The following is a 17,142-nucleotide window of genomic DNA, read 5'->3' as shown; positions in this document are numbered from 1 at the left end:
ATAAATTTGACTTAGTATAGTATGCAAGTTGTTTTTAAAGATACCTAGAAATCGGAGGCTTAGACTCTAGTTCCAGAGTGCTCTTACTTACATATGGAAGACAAGGGCTGGCTCAGGTTAAGAGAAACTGGGTTCAGTTCCTGGCACCCACATGGCAGCTCACAACCCTCTGTAATTTCAGTTTCAGGACCCAGCAGTCTCTTTTGGCCTGTGGAATACAGACATACATGCAGGCAAAAAACACTCATAAAATAACAAATCAATCAATATTTTAAAAAAAGGAATGAGGAAGACAAGCAGAGGAGATGGAGGACTAGCTGGCGACACAGAAGGAAACCGAGTAAGTATCCAATGGGTATTAAAATGACTAACTGCCAGTAAAATGACAGAGAAGTACTTATTCTAGCAATATGGAGAACATTCATGACCTTAACAGAAAGTAATTTCAGGCTGGAGAGATGGCTCAGCTGTTAAGAGCACTGAATGTTCTTCCAAAGGTCCTGAGCTATAATCCCAGCAACCACATGGTGGATCACAACTATCCGTAATGAGATCTGACGCCCCCTGCTGGTGCTGTCTGAAGACAGCTACAGTGTACGTACATATAACGGTACAATACATAAAGCTTTGGGCCGGAGTGAGCAGAGGTCCTGAGTTCAATTCCCAGCAACCACATAATGGCTCACAACCATCTGTACAGCTACAGTGTACTCATATACATAAAATAAATAAATCTTTGTAATTTCAGTGGACTGGAGTGTAGAAGTAAAACAGAGAATCCAAAATACCTTTGGAAGACAAGACCTTTGAAGATAAAGATAATGGGAAAAGGAAATGGTCATGCCAGTGTTGGATGAGTATTTCAACATGTCTCTGTTTAAAGTCAAATACTCGTCTAAACAGGACACGTTGATGAATAAATCAAAGCAACTAGGGAGAAGAAACTTTGTGCTTTGATTCCCATTGACTAGACTCACAATTATGCTTGAACTCGAGTCCTTTACCTGCCTGCCACTGCTATCATGAACTCTCTGGAGCACATACACAGCACTAGCAGCCTCTTTTGAGCCCGTCCTCCCAATCAGTGGTGGTGTCAGTTTTACACTAATTAGAACTAAGAAGACAGAACGGAGGAAAGGCAGTAACATTAGTTACAGACAAACTGACTTTCTGGCATATTCCCATTCCTGATGAATTACCTTGAAACAATAAATACTTTAATAAATTAAAGAAAAAGAACCTGAAAATTGCATAAAATGTATAATGGCACTCTTGCGTATGCTCATATTTGAAAGATGAACCCTTCACTTACGGCTTACAGAGGGGATTAAGGGAGGAAGACATGGAACAGGGCATCATAATATAGCCCAGGCTGTCCTAAAATTGATTATCTTCCTATCTCTGCATACCCAGTGCTTAGACAACGTGCTTGTGTTACCATGCTGACCCAAGATGACCCTGCTTACAGGATACAATAACCTGGTGGAACAAACAAGGTAAGTTACAACATAACATTTGTGATTTAACACAAAATTAAATAAAGAAAGGACCCTCTCATGCTCCCATTGGGAAGATGGAGTGCAGTATTGATATAAAGTTCTTAGGCTCACATATCCATTGGGTCTTCTATTACTATCAATTTTAGGGCAGTTAAATGTCAAGAATTCCTTTAAAAAAAAATCCAGGAAGTCTCACGTCTTCCTTCCAGGTGAATTCTATTAACAGTTTCTAAGCACAGACACTACCTATGGTAATCATATAAAGCAGGAGGCAACGTAGGCTGACCAGAGATGACAAGGGTTGTTTGGGAAGATGGAGTGCAGTTATACATATATGACATAGGAAAACTCACTAGTGAGGATACTTTTAAAATGGGAAATACTGGGCTGGTGAGATGGCTCAGCGGTTAAGAGCACTGACTGTTCTTCTGAAGGTTCTGAGTTCAAATTCCAGCAACCACTGGGTGGCTCACAACCATTCATAGTGAGATCTGACGCCCTCTTCTGGTGTGTCTGAAGACAGCAACAATAATAAAGTAATTTATTTTTATTATTATTATTAATATTGGGCCGGAGCAAGCAGGGTTGGTCAGAGCCAGTGGGCCAACTGGAACAAGCAGAGCGGGGCTGGAGAAAGCAGAGGTCCTAAATTCAATTCCCACCAACCACATGAAGGCTCACAACCATCTGTACAGCTATACTATACTCATATAGATGAAATAAATCTTTAAAAAAAAAATGGGAAATACAGCCGGGCAGTGGTAGCATACACCTTTAATCCTAGCATTCCGAAGGCAGAGGCAGGTAAACTGGAGTTCAAGTCTAGTATGGTATACAGAGTTCCAGGACGGCCAGGGGTCTCAAAAATCCACTGGCATATACTACATAGAGATAAATGCAACTAAAGGCAACAGGACATATTTGAGATTTCCTGACCCAATATAGTATTAACAATTATCTATTTCTCTTTAACATTTTAACGATTACTTTTCACATTTTTGGTTATATTTCAGCATACTTTTTTGCTTTTACAATATTTTGAATTTTTTTTAAAGAAAGTCTCATTGTGTAGCCCAGGCTAGCCTTGACGTTATGATTCTCTTGACTTGGCCACTTGGCTTCTTCAGTGCTAGGCTCACGGGCTTGCATCATCATACCCAACTGCACATATCTTTTTTTTTTCTCCCTACCAATAATTATTTCTCACCTTTTTAAAAAAAAAGATTTATTTATTATTATATCTAAGTACACTGTAGTTGTCTTCAGACACACCAGAAGAGGGCATCAAATCTCATTACCGATGGTTGTGAGCTGCCATGTGGTTGCTGGGATTTGAACTCAGGACCTTCAGAAGAGCATTCAGTGCTCTTAATCGCTGAGCTGTCTCCAGCCCTATTCCTCACCATTTTAATAAGTATAAAATACCTGTCTAGTCAGGAAGTGTTGGGGGAGTGTTTAAGGTTACAGTATTTACAAAACTCCTTAACGAACACCTCTATACCTAACATATTCATCCTTCATTCTCCCTCCTCCCTCCCTCTGTCTGTCTCTCTCTCACACACACACACCACCTTAGGCAATATTTAAAAGAACATTTATCTATTAATGTGTAATTTAAAAAACACGTTTAATGTTTTTTCCCTAAAGGAAAAAAACTGCCAAGCAGCAAATTATTGGCAGATAATAAATTCCTAAATCTCATACCTAGGTACATATAAAAATGTTAGAAAACATACAAGCCTACACAATAATATCTTCAGAAGTACTTACAATTTCATATAGGAACACTTTGGACTTAATGTAGAATGCTTTGGAATGGTTATGAGGCAGATCAGAGAGACCCACCTCTTCCTAGGCCATTGGGTTAAGAGTTAACCACTGTGAGACACTGTTAATTTTAAGGGTATCTATACTGTGAGCACCCCTTTTATGTTTATTTTTCCTTCAATTCGACTCTCTAATTAGACAACTATTAGACTCTTCCCTAGTGCCATCACTATTGTGAGCCAAGTCAGCTGAGTGCATATTGCCACTACCAATTGTTTTGAACACTCTATTCTAAATGCAGGAGCTTTGACAAAGCTTTAAGTCAACTAACCTGCTTGCTTAAGTACAACCTCCAGACTCTGCCATCACAAGCTCTGATGAACTCTTCATGACCCCACAGTTGTTCCAACCCAGGCCAGGAGGGAGCGTCTGTCTCCCCCCCCCCCCCCGCCCCCCACCCCAGCACAAACATTTTCCTTGTTTGTGTGGATTGCTGTGAATGAGACACAGCCTACCACATTTGTGAGACATCTAAGAGGCATCCCTATACTATCACCAGCATCATTACCCAACAATAGGTTTCCCCAGTGTCCTCTTCTCTTACATTTATTTTAGTTGGTAACACACACAAAGTCAATTCCAAGTGGAGGTGGAGACAAAGCCAGAAGCAGTGTCAGTAGTAAGGAGACCTGAAGGGTTCTAGAGCTAACAGAGGTGAGAGCCAAAAGGGGGTTCCAGCTGTTTAAAGAGTCCCAGGAAGCTGCCAAACAGCGGAGACTCTTAACCTCTTTGGACAATGAAAACCGCTAACACTTGTCACTGTCAACAGGATGAAGACCCCATTCATCTTCAGGTTCTAGCCGCTGCTGTGGAGTCAAGGGTTCTGACACCCTAACCCTGTAACAAGCTAAATGCCTAACAGTACTGCTTACCTCTGAACCAGATCACCAAAGCTGCCAAGTGCTGGGGCCACTGGCAGTTAAAATCAGGAGCATTCATTCAGCCTCTAGCCTGAAGGCCTGGCTGGGAGAACTGTCTTGGGTTAAAATCAAAGCTTGGTCAATAGGCCTCTAGTGCCTGGGGTTCCTCATATGTCAGTCCAGACCCTAAGTCTTGGGTACTCCAGAATCCAGCATCGCTGGCAATAGACTCTTTGCCTATTCAGGATTCCTATCCAGGTAGAGCAAAAGATTCCCTACTAGCAGTAACAGCTCTGGACTCTTGGAAATCCTTTTGTATACTTTGTGAGAAAGTCTGAAAAGTAGATTTATAAATCAAGATAAATATTGAACTAACGTACATAAGTACTATTAAAAGATGGTAAGCCAATACTAACATATCATCAAGTGTCAATAGGTTGTTAAATGGAATTTAATGTAATGCTTTAATCGCCTTAAGTGTTGATTTAATTATCAATGATGCTGTAATTGAATAAAGCAAATTACATGGTAATGTGGATGATTTTAAATAAAGTATGTAACTTCATACATGGCCTGACAATAAAATTGAATTGCCTATCTAATCTACTTAGCAATGATATAAGAACTTAAGTGTTTGATTATATTCTAAGATATCTTTTCAAAATAGCACTTTTGTAAAACACAATCTGATTTTTAAATACAAATTATCACCATGTTCTTTCCACTAGTTTATATTGAAATCACATTTCCATACCAAATACTAAAATACACTAGGCAATAAATAAACCTAAAACACATTAACAAAACACATTTCTTTGACATAAAACACCTTACAGTGAGGGAAGGGTTAGATCTAAACACCGCTGTTAGAAGGAATGGCCTCACTGTTGGTATAGCCAAAAATGGTGTTTTAAAAGGTATGACGTAAAAAAGTGTATATAGGACCTGTCACGATACTTGTTCTTGACAACTTCTTTCTGGAATTTAATTATGGAGTGGGCTATCTTTCCACAAACTAGAAAAAAAGGCAGACACAATAAATAGATTCCTTTTATTGAAGTTGAACCAATTTACCCTTATGGTATCAAAGCAAACAAACTGATTTTTATTAATTTTGATTACAAGAATTCTCTGCACAAAGCAAAATTACCATCAAGACAAATGTAAAAATGATACAAAAGGCATTAAACTCCACATGTCTCTGTACTTCACTCAGGTAACATTTGGCTCTAGGTTTATGTACCACCTTTGTTGAAACTGTCTCATTTAAGCATACACATTCCAATTCCTTTCAAGTGGAGTATGGCAAGAAAAGAATGTACTCAGTTAGTACAATGAGAACTCCGGGCTTGAGAGAACATTAGCATAGTCTCTACAAACACAGGAGGTTGGTTGTGTAGAGATGGCTCTGGTGATCACTACAGAATCCTCCCTAATCTGGATGCTCTTCTAAAGTCTTGGTATGTTTGCAACTGACAGAAACTTACACAAAGTCTCCCAGTTCCTCAATACTTTCCAAAAACACTTGGCTCTCTCCTTAACCTAATGTGTACAGCCAGGCTGTACATACTTAGTTGGGATGCGTATTTCTTATTAAGCATGTATCCTCACCGATGCTAATATAAACCACTGCAAATCAAGAGACTAAGATGATAACTGTGGAGTTTTCTGACAATATTCCATCTTTGAAGAGACTGAACTTTTGCTAGTTCTTGCAGCCACGCTACAGACATTTAACACTATGTACTTAGCCGCTATCCTACTGTGCGCTCAGCCGGTTTAAGTTTAATCCTCCCTTATGATAATAATGTAGCCAACGGGGCTGGTGAGATGGCTCAGCAGGTAAGAGCACTGACTGCTCTTCCAAAGGTCCTGAGTTCAAATCCCAGCAACATGGTGGCTCACAACCATCCGCAACGAGATCCGATGCCCTCTTCTGGAGTGTCTGAAGACAGCTACAGTGTACTTACATATAACAATAAATAAATCTTTAAAAACAACAACAACAACAAAACCAATGTAGCCAACCTTATAATGCTGTGGATTTCCCATGCAATTAGCTATTCCAACATAAGCTGAATGCATAATTTTAATCATATTATGTATTTGTCCATGGTCCTGACCCAGAATAATTTGTGAATATTCTGATAATCATTGCTGAAAGCAACCAACAGGTTGAAAGCAACCCCAAATAAAACATATTTACTATAAATATTGAATGCTAAATATGGATATAGTTTGATAACATGGTTTGGTTTTGCCTCTCAGGGTCACTAATGTAGCTTCTTTCCAGGTCAAACTGTTTCTACAAAACCTTATCCTTCATTTCTTTCCCAAACATTTTCTGTGCTATTTAATAAATGCAAAGCAAGGCCTTTGTTTGGGACAGACACAGAATGATATAGGCAAGCACAACTTGAAAGAGAGAAAGAAAGGAAGAAAAGACCGACCAACCAGAGGACACAAGTAACTATTTTCCAGATACACTCTATTTCCAACCTCAAACCTTAAGACTAAAACTGATTTCCTCCTTCGAAAAGTTAAAACCTGAATACTTGGAAAAAATTGTATTTTGTATGTATCCCCCAAACTGCTAAACATACCGATATGACAAGAAAATGGTAACAATACCAGGTGTTTCCCTCAACTGAAAGATTCAGTGGCCCAGGCGGGTTTCTAGATCATCCCCCTGAACAACAGTTTGGGCAAGACTATCATAATCTAAAGTAATGAAACGTTAGCTTATTTGGTGGCACTCAAAAGCACCAGAGAAAGACAGTAGTGGGATAAAAGCATAAAGTAATAATTTTCTTCATATAGGAGTGTTTTTTCACTTCTGTGGAGAATATCATTAGTCTCTCGCTAACCTGGTACACGCAACATAACAATCTTTGAAATGGATTTTAAGTTTGTCTAAGTTTAACCAAATATACAAAATTGTATCACTATTCTACCACAGTAAAAAGCTAGTAATATTTTGTTATTATAGTTGTTTTAAATATTATAGTAAATTACTCGAATTATTAAGGTACATTTAAGACTGGCCTAAAGAAATTTGCAGTACCAGAAATAGAAAATCTATAAGGAAAATAGCCTTTGATGTTTGTAAAACTTTCAATATAATCAAAGGTCTTTTCTTTCTTAATTTACAGCGTAAAAGCCACAAAAGTTATTTACAATACGAAAATATAGCTCTAATTAATAAAAGTCAGCACATCTAGCTTAAGACATACCACATCATAAACAGTATGAAATGCATTTTTCTTTCGAGGATGTCCCAAAGGAAGTCTAGCTGTCAGAAAGAGGTACAAGAGCCGAGAAAAGCAATCACGAGAATTCGGCCTGGGAAAGAGACCTAATGTACATTTCACGGGCTATCACTCTTTCTCTAGCTACACCGAAGTCTTTAACTATAAAAACATATGCTGTATCACTGAACAGCACAGGATGGCACTGGACCACTTCTTTCGGAGTAAAACTCGTTAAGGTTGCGGGGAGATTCTCCAAAAAAAAGTTCTTGCTAGAGGGCCAAAGAGGGTTTTGAAACGCTAAAGGTCTGCTCCGCAGGATCCTGACAATTACTAGTTGGCTGGGCCAGGACTCTCCCCGCACCCCAGGCCACGTCCCGCGCGGTCTCTAAAGAGAAAGTCCGGCTGGCAACCATGACTTCCTTCGCTGAGTCCAACCGGCGAGGGGCTCACGGGCCAAACGAGCGGAGGAGAAATGGTGGGCTTGGGACGACCCCCGCCCCCACTGCCCTGCCAACCCCACCCACGCAGCCGAGGGGGCTCAGTCCACCGCCGCCCCAGCCAAGCCAGGCTGGCAGCTCCGCCGCCCAGCACGCACACGCCCGCGGGGCCCCCGGCGCTGTCCTCCGCGACTCGGGCCCACCCCCAGGGGTCCCGGCGCCATTTAGTTCCTCCAGCCCGCCGCCATTTTCCGCCCCCGCCGGCTCGCCGCTGCGCCCCAGCGATCGCTCGGGAGTTCCAGCCGCCAGCGGCCGCTTGAGCCGGCGACGGAGACCGCGGGCGCGGCGTGCGCGGCCTGCCGCGGCGGCTAAGCGAAGCCCGGACTCAGACCCCGCCCGCGGCACCCAGCCGGCGACAGCCAAGGCCTGCGAAGGGGCCGGCTCGGCCGCACTGGGCGGAGCGGCTGCGGCGGAGGCCCGGACCTGAAGGTTCCATCGCACTTACTTCCTGTTTTGGGTCCGGGCACTTTGGAAGAACCAGGATGGAGGCTCCAAAAAATACCAGGATGGAGGAAGCAGCCGCGGGAGAGAGTGGCTGCAGCTGGGGTGAGCGAGCGCAACCAGCCACCGGAAACGGAGCCGCGAGGCCGCGCCCCGCCCCCGCCCTCCCAGCACCCCCCCTCCGGCCCGCCTCTCCCGGGGGGCGGGCCCGCGCGCCACCCTCGACGTCACTTCCGCCTGCGTCGGCACGCTGATGGCTTGCTGCGGAATCGAGCTCCATTCTCCGCGAGCGATAGGGTCGGACGGTCGCCGCCGAGCTGTGGCGGATGATAGACATAAAGGAGGGTCTTTCCCTTGGCAGGCGTCTGCACCATCTGTCTCTTAGTTTCCGCAGTCTCCGAAGCGAAGAGGGAGCGGTGTGTCTCTATAATTCTTGTGAAAGGTGACCTCCGTGAGTGTGACCTCTCTTTTAGGAGACTACAGTTCTTTATGCATTTAAAGTTCAGTGCTGGTAGCTACGCCGATTGCAGCTCTATTTTTGGATTCTTAGACATGAACAAAATAGAAGCCCTGTTCCCATGCCAATCTTTAAGAATCAGGTTCATACATGAATAGATGCATTTTGACCATATTTACTCCTTCCTATCCACTCCAACTCCTCCCCGTGTTTTCCCTGACATGCCCCCGACTCAAATTCATGTCCTATTGTAGGTGTGTATTCCTGGGTACACACATGTAGCCCAGATGTACTTCAGTGTAGGGCTGCGCCCCGCTTGAACGTGGGAAAACAATCTGATCTCTTCAGGAAGGAAGTTGAAGCCTTGACTGCCTGTAGCTCCCTAGCTAGAGATGGAACCTTGTTAGCCATCCATGCTGGAATGTTGAGTGGAGTGGTGGTATGCATGGGACCACAGCTGCTGAGTGATGGGTGTTAAAACAGAAGTCTTCCCATTCCCCTGGCTCTTTCAAGTTTTCTGTCCCCCCACCTCCCCCCATCTTCAGCAATGCTCCTATACACCTTTGGTGTAAGGATTGCATTATAAATAATCCCACTTAGGGATAGGCATTCTACAGTCACTTAACTGCACACTGGTCAGATGTGGTTTTCAGCCATAAACGCTGCTACAAAAAGTGCAGACTCTAGATGAAAACATCAAAAAAGCTGCCTTTTGCCCCATGCTGGGCACAATTGTTCGAACCTATTAATTTCAGCACAGAAGAGGCTGAGGCAGAAAGAAGACTGGATTTTGAGGCAGTGTTGGCTACATAGAACACATCTCAACCAAACCAAACCAAACAAGAAGTTGTAAGATACACGATTCTGGGCGCTGGGGTTCCTATTGGGGTTCCTTTTATGATTCAACAGATACATTTATACTTTGCTTTCCTTTCACTACTAGTGATACACAAAGTCCCATTCCTAATCAAGAAGCTGTTTGCAAATGATCGATCTTGGGAAAGGGAAAATCAGTTTGTTTTCCCCCCAGGGGAGTGAAATTAGATGTATCAGGCATACTCTTAAACCAAGCAAGGCTCATAGGAGTTGATGGCCAATGCAATTTGGACTCACAAGTTTTTTACAGCAGCTTTATTCACATTTGCCAAAACATGCAACCAACCAAGAGGCAAACCAGGAGGTGAATGGATAAACAAACAGGCACATCCATTCAACAGAACTTTATTTTGCGCTAAAGTAGTGAAGATTAAAATATATATTACTTAGTAAAGAAAATCATCCAAAAATCGATGTATGCTAAGACTATGACATTCTCATTGTCTTATTTTTCTACTGTTATGAAGAGACACCATGGTGAAGGCATTTTACAGAAGAAACTTAATTGGGGCTTGCTTACAATTTTAAATGATGAATCTATAATCATGGAGGGGAGCATGGCAGCAGGCAGGTAGGAATGGGGCTAGAACAGTCCTTGAGAGCTTACATTAATTGCCAAGCCATTTGGGTATGTGTAGGCTTCTGAAAGCTCAAAGTCTGCACCCAGTGACATGCCATTTCCAACAAGGCCACACCTAATCCTTCCCAAAGAATTTCACCAACCAGAGACCAGACATTCAAACATATTAGCCTACAGGGGCCATTCTCATTCACTCTGCCGTGGTGATATTCTGTAAAGGGCATTGCTATGGAGACAGTAAAATTAGTGCATCCAGGGGTGGAGAAAATGAATAGTGTGCGGGGGTTCCTATAGCATCAAGGGCTCTATGTGCTGCTGAAATAGCATGCCTTTATAGTTGCAGCAAAACCCACAGGTCTGATAGATAAAATAGTCAGAATTAACTCTAACATAAACTATATCTTCTGTATTAATGATGTGTCAGTATAGGTTCATTCGTTATAACAAATGCCCACTCTTGATTGTGTGTGTGAAGCCCTGAGGTATGTAGGAATTTTCTGTACTTCCTGCTTAATTTTGTGAATGTTAAAAAAAAAAAGTCTTTGTTAAAAAATGCTAAGGAAGGGCTAAATAACCCTGAGCTTGAATAACGTAAGTCAACATTCTCTGTCCCTGTGTGTTGTTCATATGTGTTAAACTCATGGAATCAAATAGTTCACTGAAGGTGCTACAAGTGAGTAACCCAGGAACCAAAGTGCAGTTGTAGAGTGTGTCCAGGTCACACAAGCAAGGGGTACACTCAGAATTGTAGCCTATTCACCCTGCTCTATTTCAAAAATATACTTTGGCAAGTGTCACCTCATGATGAAAACAAAACATAGCCAGGAGCTGGAGAGATGGCTTATGGTTAAGAGCACTGACTGCTCTTAATATATATATTTATAAATATCTTCACTAAGCCAAAGTAGTAGTCACACTTAAATTTCAGACTTCCAGCTTATTCTTATTCACAGAATCTTAGGTAAGCTTGCACTCTACTGACATACAAGATACACGGAGGGAGACATATGGAGGACAGGGTATAGAGCTTCCATGCCATCTTTAGATGTGTCACATTCTGAAATTGTATATATCTTAAGATATCCAGAAGCAATTCAGAACCCTACCCTGGGTTTATGGAGGCCATATCCAAATGTGTGATTGTGCAAAAGGGTATGGTCAGAGACTAAAACTCTTGAGTCAGACAATCTAGCAAGGCTTGTAGATTTAGTTCTTTTTGTTTCTTTTTTTTTTTAATGCAAAAATTTATTTGACCAAAATGTAGAAAAAGTGATACTATTATGTATGATACAATAGCAAGAACCTAAAGAACAGAGTAGAATTTATCAATTACACAGTTTGCTCAAAGTTCATCTCCCTGGTAGTGTGATGCTTAATAAATAGGAGTGAGGCGCAGGGGTTCAGATAAGCTAGAAGCAGGGTGACTTTCAGTCAGGACTGTAAACTTGATTTGCCCCCGCACTGCTGGGGAATGTGGAATGTTAGAGTGTGAGATGTTAACTGAGAAAGGAAAACTACAAAGCCAAAAAAGAAAAAAGAAAAAAAAAAGTGCAGACTACAGAGCACCCCACATCCAGTTCAATCCAAGGTCTTTTATTAGTGTTATTCCCGAAGGAATTCAAGTCTTGGCAAAGTCAAGCTTCCATTCGTTGTTCCCTGAACAATGGAGATGAAGTTAAGCCAATTTCTTTTTCCTTCACTACTTTGCTGCTGGAAAGACCTTTTGTTGCCCAACACTTGGTAATACAGCGATGCTCAATGTATTGAAGGCTACTAACCTTCGCTGTGTAGCCCTGGCTGAAAAGGGTTGGACTCTGCCATAGTCCCTGCTGGGCATATCACTAGACCACAGCAGAAAAAAGTCCAGGGATAAGACGCTTGCTCCTCAAAGAACAATTCTGGAGCAAAGGGAAGATGTAACATGGAACAGCATTAAAGCTCAGTCAGAAGGCACATGGGCAACAATGATCACCCCAGCATTCTCGTTTGGAATGCTTAAAGGACAATCTGTTCTGCACGGGGGAGTGTGGAGCAGGCTCAGTATGATCAGGCTAATCTAATTGTGCTTTATAACTTCCCATAGGAGACTTAATTTTTGCTCTGGGTGGAAAATTTCTACATGTTTTCTTGTGACAACCCCTAGCCTCACAAAACTTCCCCAACAGCAGCCAGCTAAGATTAGATACTTGAGCCTGTGCTTCAAAGTGTGGGGCTGACTAATTCCCAAGAACCAAATGCCCTCAGCCTTAAGCAACTATACTCAGTGTGAAATTCCCTGCCTATTTTAGGAATAAATGCAATTTAAGAATAAGAATAATCAGAGTAGCTGGTGTATGGCATTATTTTTTTATGGCCCTTGAAATGGGATCCTTCAGATAGGGGTCTTATTTTTTATTTCAAATAAAGTAGAGAAAAAAATTTATTTCTGTCTGGAAAACAGAAAGGCGAGGAAAGATTATTGTTTTGAGACAGTTTTCTCTGTAGCTCTCCGGACAGCTCATTGAGATAGCTCAGCTCTCAAAGACCAAAGCCCAGTCTTTTATTTACATATCAGTTTAGTCATTTACTCTTGCCTCCATTTTGACTAGCCCACAAATCAACATTCCTTGTCCCCAGCCCACTGATTGGAAAAAAAAAACAAAACAAACAAACAAAAAAAACATGCAGTGGTGGTGGGGGAGCAGGGCCCCGGGTTGAGGAAAAAAAAAATGACAAACACATTTTTTTTTAAACATTGCAAATGAATTCGGAGAACTGCTTACCTCTGTAAGCACAGACAATAAACTTATCTGGGTGACATCCCATCCAGAGATTACCATTCTGACCATGTCTGGACCTAAATTCACTATGCCCCAGGCCGACCTTGAACTCAGGAATCCGCCCGCCTTTGTATATGCCGGCCCTTTTTATCTTTCTGAGGAGCTGGCTCGTAGTGCAGCTGCCTCGGTTCTTTAAGGTCTATGAAGCCAAGCCCTTCCTATAATTCATATTGCATCCTTATATTTTGCACAGTCGATAAATTATATATTTTTGAACTCATGTTTTCAGAGTTCATTCCCATAGCCTGAAGGACTGAACTGATAGTCACGTGTTTACTTTTTTTTTTTTTTTGCTAAGGACATAGACCTACCCTCACCTCTCAGACTCGTGCTGTTTCTGATTATTATGGAGTCGTTAACCTTGGTAGAGAGGACATTCCCCGTTAATCATGGCAGGGAGAATTTTTCCCAATAACCTTGGCAGGGAGACTATTTCCTGAAGGAGAAACATGAACTAATATATCTATATATTTTTATACAAACAAGCCTCGTGCCCAACAATCCTCAACACTCATGGAGGCCCACACCCTCCTGGCTCTGCTCCAGGGTCGAGAAAACATGTCACACTGTCTCTTCCATGCAGGACTGTGCAGGACTCAACATCGCCTGATATTGGGAAGACAAATTCTAGTTTTTACCAACTGCCTTGGATTGGGAGTTTTGACTAAGGAAGCATAACAAAACATGAAGTCATAATAATGATATTTAAAATGTAAATCTAGCATTACAGTAATACCTCTAGACTTTTAACCTGAATAATTATTATAAAGATTTTCTAGAATGTGATTTGAATTCCGGAATACCTGTCTGTAGTGACACCTACTTTCCTTCTTAGTCAGTGTGCAGTGAGATTATGCATACAATTTTAAATATACTTGAATTTAAGTAGGGTTTAGGTGTCTTATAGAAAAAATAAAGATGAGAAATACTACCTTCTCTAGCAGAAATTATGGCATAAAACCATTCCCAGCACATTAATGGCCTTTGCTCTGTGTGATTTCCTGTGTTCCCTGTGTTGGATAAGACTCATGAACATCATCATGGATTCAATGCTGTTGGCGTTTCCTCCCTTACAATATTTTCTCTTCTCTTCACCGCCGTCACCACCCCGACTCCACTTGATTTTGAGATACGTTGTTCCTCAGAGCTGAGACTGTTGTTGAAGTCAGGATCCTCTTGCCTCAGTCTCCTGAATGCTAGTGTTACAGGCCCATGTCCCCATACACATTAACTTTCTCTTTTTAAAAGTTAAGTCATTAATATAAAAGTACCTGGACTACGAAGGTGTGGATTCTGTTTCATGTTCTTTACTATGTATTCAAACATGGACGTAGATGGTACGTTACAGACAAAAGATATTTTTCAAAGTAAAAGAAAACTCCTATGTAATTTTTCTTTCTGTACAGTGTATGAATCCTGTTACTATGCTGTTGGCATTCCAAAGCTTTGGGGGAGCTGATGCGGATCCTAATGCCTGTGCAGCCATGAGCACTTTGCTCTGTGCAGCCCCCACCTCACTCTGGCTCAACTCTAGCTCATAGTCTTCAGGAAGGCTTTCCTCTGGGCTGTAAATGAATTCCAGCTCAAAACTCTTTTTCTCCAAATCCTTTTTTGTGTCTCTGTCTCATTTCTATACTCTATTTAATCCTTTAACCTGGGAAAAAAACCTCCCTTTACCCTTTTCAGTTCCTTTTCTTTTGCAGTAGATGATGCTGAGAGTGATTGGGTTATTAAGAAAGAAAATTGTTGAAATATGTTCCAGTTGTTCAACAACTGGAAAATTTCAGTTGTCATGGGAATGGAGGTCTAAGGTTTCATACACTTCTATCCAGTGAGGAGTAAAGCAGGGATAGTATGAAATTATACTGTACACAGAGAACATCAGGCCTTGCTGAGAAAGGATTGAAGCAGAGTCTAGAAAAATGAGCACAGATATCACAGAAGGGGCTGGGAGATGGAAGATGTTTGTCTATACTAGTGCAATAAAAACATATTTATAGAAAATTACTTTCCTATATAGCACAAAATAACAACGGCACACCTCATGCAAGTGATAGACCAAGTCCTGTTCAGATATTACCTGATTTTAAAATTTATTTGCCTTTGAAAAGAACAGAAGATCAACCATCTTGCTAAATTCTTTTAGTATGAATGTATGAAGCCCTATGGCTTAGTATGACTTAGTATGACTATGAAGCACTTAATTTACTATTAATGTATGAAGCGCTCTCTCTCTCTCTCTCTCTCTCTCTCTCTCTCTCTCTCTCTCTCTCTCTCTCTCTCACACACACACACACACACACACACACGTATGTGTTCAATCCTGTACAGAATGTTTCTGGAGCTTAGTCATCTATCTTAAGATTTTATGCCCATTAATGAGTAATTCCCATTTCCTCTTTCCCTCAACCCCTTGTGACTACAATATTGCTCTTTGATTTTATGAATCTTTAATTCTACAAGTTTGACTATTTTAGACACTTTATTTAAGTACAATAATGCATTTGTTTCTGTGGCTGACTAACTTCATTTTACATCATATATGCAAAGTTTATCCATGTTGTTAGATGTTGCAGAACTGCCTTCCTTTTAAAGGGCAGTGTATCACTTCTCGGCCTTTGGGCTAAGATCAAGTGTGGTATCTGTTCTTACCAGTTTAAAGGACAGTATTCGTAAGACTAGAGCTGAGCACATGCCCTGACAGAGCCAAGATGATAGATCACCCACCTCTATCATGTGAGAGCTTTAATTTGCCAGCATATGACACAATATTTCAACTTGTTGGATACTTAAAAAAGTTGTCTTTAACCAAAAGAATTAGAAACTAAACATTTTTTTTTTTTTTGCAGTAGTACCTGTCTGCAGAACACAGTCTTTTTTTTTTTATTATTGGGTATTTATTTCATTTACATTTCCAATGCTATCACAAAAGTCCCCCACACCCTCCCACACCCACTCCCCCACCCACCCACTCCCACCTCTTGGCCCTGGCGTTCCCCTGTACTGAGGCATATAAAGTCTGCACGAACAATGGGCCTCTCTTTCCACTGATGGCCGACTAGGCCAACTTCTGATACATATGCAGCTAGAGACACGAGCTCTGCGGGGGTACTGGTTAGTTCATATTGTTGCAGAACACAGTCTTTTTTGTGTTTTTGAGTATCACCATTTTAAGAAAGAAAATAAATGCTGTCATTTACTATTCTTCAAAAAGAAGGTCAGTTTTAACAGTATGTCACATCTGCTGGCTAATTCTTGTTGATTTAGATGTAACATTTAAAAGCATATCATTTAACCAGCAGGTGTCCCCATTGTTCAGTGAGATCTTTTTCACAGTAGTAGCATTACCAGTAGATGGAATTATGGAGGCTTGAATTGCTAGTGATATGTATAGAACAGAGAAGAACTCAGGCCCAAACTCAATAATAAAACCCTAAGAGTAGGTCTTGTGCTCTGAATCCAAATAAGGCAAAGATGTGTTGCAGATTGCTGCTCTTTTCTTTCAGTCTGTTTCATGTGCAGCAGAAGAGAAAGAAATGGATGCCTTCACCACTTTCAGGAGCTCACACATTTATGATATGCGTACTCACTCATTCTATTTAGCAGATATTCCTAAGAACCTACTTAGTGCTGAGCATTATTTTAGACACGGAGAATATGGTTGCACTCAAGATAGATGAAAATTCTGCCTTCATAGAATCTACATTCTAGGGGACAGCTCACATTGTGACATGTTGCTGGTAGTTTTTGGCTGTCTGCTTTGTGCTACCACCTGGTTGCATGTGCGCACACAGGAACTATCTTGGATCTGCAGATGAAAGACACACACACACACACACACACACACACACACACACGATCATTTTAACCTGCCTTATTGGCTCTGTGGCTGGGCTCTCTAGCTTTCCCTTATCTTTCCTCCTAGCTCAATACCTCTAAATCTGCTCTCTGCTTGGTTGTCCAGTTACCTTTACTCTTAGCTCAATACCTTAAAATCTGCCCTTCTCTTGGTTGCCTATTTACCTTCTCTTAAGC

At 41.4% G+C, this 17,142-nt stretch overlaps 1 protein-coding gene, 1 long non-coding RNA gene and 1 pseudogene across 6 annotated transcripts in view; 2 read left to right on the top strand and 1 right to left on the bottom strand.

The window, feature by feature from the left end:
* The window catches only part of Dmtf1 (cyclin D binding myb like transcription factor 1), a 41,133-nt gene extending 32,613 nt beyond the window's left edge, over positions 1-8,520 (bottom strand). For 3 of the 5 annotated variants that reach the window (XM_029477163.2, XM_029477165.2, XM_029477164.2), the window contains exon 1: positions 8,380-8,520. The gene's annotated coding sequence lies outside the window, so the exon portion shown is untranslated. Of the gene's footprint in view, positions 1-91; positions 715-8,379 lie in introns of those variants that run through there. The other 2 variants (XM_021162746.3, XM_085836474.1) reach the window with 2 other exon arrangements.
* On the top strand, positions 325-900 carry LOC147004970 (uncharacterized). The gene is made up of 3 exons (XR_015046892.1): positions 325-340; positions 498-594; positions 749-900. It is a non-coding gene; the product is annotated as an uncharacterized LOC147004970 (long non-coding RNA).
* A 7,190-nt stretch (positions 8,521-15,710) lies between the features above and the next one.
* LOC115031250 (U2 spliceosomal RNA) lies at positions 15,711-15,839 on the top strand (annotated as a pseudogene).
* The last annotated feature ends 1,303 nt before the right edge of the window (positions 15,840-17,142 follow it).

Source organism: Mus caroli, unplaced genomic scaffold, assembly GCF_978045245.1.
Source record: "Mus caroli unplaced genomic scaffold, Mus_caroli_1 scaffold_4, whole genome shotgun sequence".
NCBI lineage: Eukaryota > Metazoa > Chordata > Mammalia > Rodentia > Muridae > Mus > Mus caroli.
This window is presented reverse-complemented; position numbering and strand designations above follow the sequence as displayed.